The sequence below is a fragment of the Chrysochloris asiatica genome, unplaced genomic scaffold, assembly GCF_000296735.1.
Source record: "Chrysochloris asiatica unplaced genomic scaffold, ChrAsi1.0 scaffold00307, whole genome shotgun sequence".
NCBI classification, from domain to species: Eukaryota; Metazoa; Chordata; class Mammalia; order Afrosoricida; family Chrysochloridae; genus Chrysochloris; species Chrysochloris asiatica.
In genome coordinates, this window is record NW_006408825.1 from 810,748 (window position 1) to 814,976 (window position 4,229).

The 4,229-nt window shown below is 41.8% G+C and overlaps 1 protein-coding gene across 1 annotated transcript in view; it reads left to right on the forward strand.

The window, feature by feature from the left end:
* ADAMTS16 (ADAM metallopeptidase with thrombospondin type 1 motif, 16) overlaps positions 1-4,229 on the forward strand; it is a 253,436-nt gene that overhangs the window by 118,383 nt on the left and 130,824 nt on the right. The gene's annotated exons all lie outside the window — the stretch shown is intronic.

The window sequence follows — 4,229 nt, forward strand, 5'->3', positions numbered from 1 at the left end:
AACAACAACAACATATATTTACAACATGTATCAGTTCACACACTTACATGACAGTAGATTTCAATGCCCACTGATGTTTCTTCAAAAAGTTCTATTGTCTTTCAATTGTTTTCAGTAAACTTTTTTGGAGCACTGATGTGGCACCATAAGCTAAGCACTGAACTGCTAACTGCAAGGTTGTCAGTTCGACCCGACCAGCCACTCCTTGGAAACCTTATAAAAGGATTGCTATGAGTTCAAACTGACTCCAAGGTACTAAACACCAGCTTCTATAGTGATCACTGGAATGCATTATCAACTGATGCAACACTGCTTTGAAAACCAGACAATGTCAATAGATTTCATTTCCCCTTGAAACTTAATTTTTAATTCCTTACTTTGTGCTTTTGGAGAAATTAATGCAGATGTTCTGAGAATGATGACTTTCAGGCCTCTGTGTTCACAATGTTGAAATGCCACTCACGTGGTTCAAGGCATTATCTAATGTTTTAAATTGAAATGTGGTGTCCTGGTAAGTTTCACTAATTCAGGGCCACAGAAATTGGTCTATGTGAAAATAACTCTTAAATTACAAGTTCACGGGAATGTTTACAGAACCTTAGCAGGTGAGAGCTTTCTTTAAAGATGACATTCCTTAATTGCAAAGATGAAAGCAAGAGTATACTTTCTACAAGGAATTTAACTCTTCCTCCATTAAGTTTGAATTGCTACAAACATTGTCTGTATCAAGTACTCATTCTGCTTCATCAGCCTTGCCTACTGACCTGATCCTAGAGTCTGAAAAGTAAGCTGACACTATTACTTTGAAATTTGATCACTTTAGGGCTCTGGTATTGGTGCAACATTTGCAAATTCCTCTAAGGCCTCTAGCAAGTCTCACATCCCAAAGCCCTGACTTTAGAGCCATGATTTAATAGGATCTTTGTTCCCATAAATGCAAGAGGATCCCTGAATTCCATTAAAATATGATGACCTATAGCCCTAGTGATTTCACACAAAATTAGACATGTTGTCATGGAGATCACAGTTCAATCAAGCCCAATTGAAGTGCTAGGGAGCAAGTGGGATGGAGTTGTTCAGCTGTGGTTTGGTCTTCATGTGATTATCACCCAACTCTTGGAAATAATGCAATATGTTTTTATGTATCCAGAAGAGGGTGCCAGATTTCTATTAAACGGCAGACAGGTACATCCATGAGGAACCCTGGTAGAGCACTTGGCTGCTAACTGAATGGTGTGCGGTTCAAACCCACCAATCACTCTGCAGCAAAATGTGCCTGATAGTTTGCGTCCAGTAAGATGACAGCCTTGGAAAGCCTACAGGACAATTTTACTCTGTCCTACAGGGCGCCCCACCACCACTGCCTCAGGGACCACCACAGGATCACTATGAGTGAGAAGAGACTCAGTGGCAATGAGTTTGTTTGTCTGTTCCTGTTTTGTTTTACATCCACGGCACACAAAGTGCCCAGATGTATTTTGAGTCATTGAAACCAAGTAATGTGGATTATATATTCATTCAAGGTTTTCTAACTCTAAGATTTATTCTCTTTCTGGAAGAAGAGCATCAGAGATTGACAAGATTTCAGGACGAAGCTGAAATACACGGACAGCATAAACCAGAACATGGGCAGAGTTAGGAGTTGTATATTTCAGGACTGACTGATCCATTGCCAACATCTTGTATCTGAGGGCTTAGATAAGTTGAAAATGATTGCTTTTTAATATTATCTGCCATCCATATATCTTTATTTGAACAATGCTCCATAAAGCAAAAAACAAACAAACAAAAACTATAAATAGAACATTCTCTAGTGTTGCAGTATACGATAAGCACTAGACTGCTAACTAGAAAGCCAACAGTTCAAACCCACCAGCTGCTTCTTACAGACCCAGTCCAGGGTGGCTAGGAGTCAGAACCAACTTGACCGAACTTGGCAATAACAGAAAAACTTTCCTCTGTCACTAATTTGTACAAGAATAAACTAATAGATGCTTCATTCACCCAGAACACATTGCTGAAAACCAGTTGGTTTTAAGCTTCGTGCTAAGGTATCAAAATAATTTTGCACTTGAAGATACGGTCTCCTGTGTCTTGTAAAGCTGTTGCAACACCCTATGAGTTAGTACTACTACCTCCCAGGGTCACATTATTGTTGTTGTTAAATGCCGTCGAGTTGGTTCCAACTCATTATGACTGTATAGGGTTACCAAGGAGCAACTGATGGGTTTGAACCACCAACCTTGTGGTTTGCAGTCCAGTGCTTAGCCTATAGTGCCACACCAGAAATCCAAGATCACATTGTTGTTGTCGATTCCGACCCATAGTGACCTTGTGTAGGGTTTCCAAGGAGCAGCTGGTGAGCTTGAACAGCCAACCTTACAGTTAAAATGGCTTTGCAGTCTGGCACATTAACCCACAGCACCACACCAGAACTGCAAGATCACATTGTTGTTGTTGTTGTTGTTAAGTGCCGTGGAGTCAGTTCTGACTCATAGCAACCCGGCACAGGGTTTCCAAGGCTGTAAATCTTTACGGGAGCAGAGTGCCTCATCTTTCTCCCACGGAACCGCTGGTAGTTTCGAACTGCTGACCTTGTGGTTCACAGCCTGTCAAAAGTTGTGAAGCTAGGCTGCCCCCTGTGATTCTGTTAGGAGCTCCCCACAGCTCTCCTGTGAGAAAGAAACTCACACTCGTCTACAGTCTGCTAAGCCCAGGCCTTGAGGTGGCAACATTGCCTACAATCTCGTCACCTGTGCCCCAGACAAATGCATGATGGGGTATTGCCATGTTTGTGTACACAGTGAGGCACTGGGGTCCTGTTTGTCTGGGTCTGCCCTTTCTAATTCACGCTCAATCTTCCTGCTTACCTCAGACTCTCAGGCTGTATTAGGCCAGCTGTCATCTCCTTACAGTTGATAACTAACCATATGAACATCTTTTTTATCCATTCTTTCATTCATGTATTTGTTCAGAGATACCCAGTCTTCTGAATTGCTATTGTTGGTGGGACCAACAGTTAAATACTCAACTACTAGCCAACAAGTTAGTGATTCAAATCCACACAGAGGCACCTTGGAAGACATCACAGCCTTGAAAAACACATAAAGCACAGTTCTGCTCTGCATACATGGGGTTTCCAGGAGTCAAAATCAACTCAATAGTAAACAGCAACAACCTATGTCGCATGCACTTGTAGCACCCACATTCAAGTTCAGGTACATCACCTACCTGTGCCTCTGTCCAAACTCTCCTTTTTATTCACAGAGTAATCATCCAAGTCCACAGATTCCGTTTTCAACAGAGTTTCTCTTATACTTTGTTATTGAGGCGCCGGACCGCAAAGTTGTTTGAACTGCAGGGTGGGTAGTTCAAGCTCACCAGCCGCTCCTCAGAAACCCTATCAGGGTCGCTATGGGTCGGAACTGACTCAACAGCACTTAACAGTAATAACAACAATCCTCTCATGTTGTCATCTATAGAAGGAAATAGAGTCTCCTTTAGAGAGCAAGAGATGTTCACATCCTTGTTTTTAATGTTAACTCATTGAGTTGACATATATCCTTGGTTCCTTACTGACCCAGATCCTAAATGCCCCTCTGTCCAAGATCACAGACCTGCACCGCAAAGTGACATTTAACACAGTGGAGGCCTATCAGAAGGAGAGCAAACCCAGAATTGTTTATAGCAATCCCCACAAGAGGAGTAATATAAAAATAAGTGGTTATTACATGCTACGAAAGACTGGAGTCAGGCAAAAAACTAACCATCAACATAGAGCACGTACCTCAGATTGTTGGTGACCCGCTAAAAGAAGTCAGTGACACAATTACTGTATATGTTGTTAGGTGCCTTAGAGTCAGTTCCAAGCATACATGCAATGAATGCAACTCTGGCCAATGGTGCTTTGTTGTCACTACCGATGCTGTGTTTGCATCTACTGGGGCACCCAATGTGTCAGTCCATCTCATTGAGGGTCTTTCTCTTCTATGCTGACCTTCTACTTCAGCAACCATAGTGTCTTTTTGCTAAGACACATCCCTCCTGATGACATGTCCAAAGTAGTTAAGATGAAGTATTGCCATGTTTGCTTCTTAGGAACATTTTGGGTGTACTTCATCTAAGATAGATTTGTTCATTCTTCTAGAAATCTACAGTTTATTCAATGTTTTCGCTCACACCATAATTCAAAGCCTTCAGTTCTTCTTCAGTCTGTCTTATTCACTGCC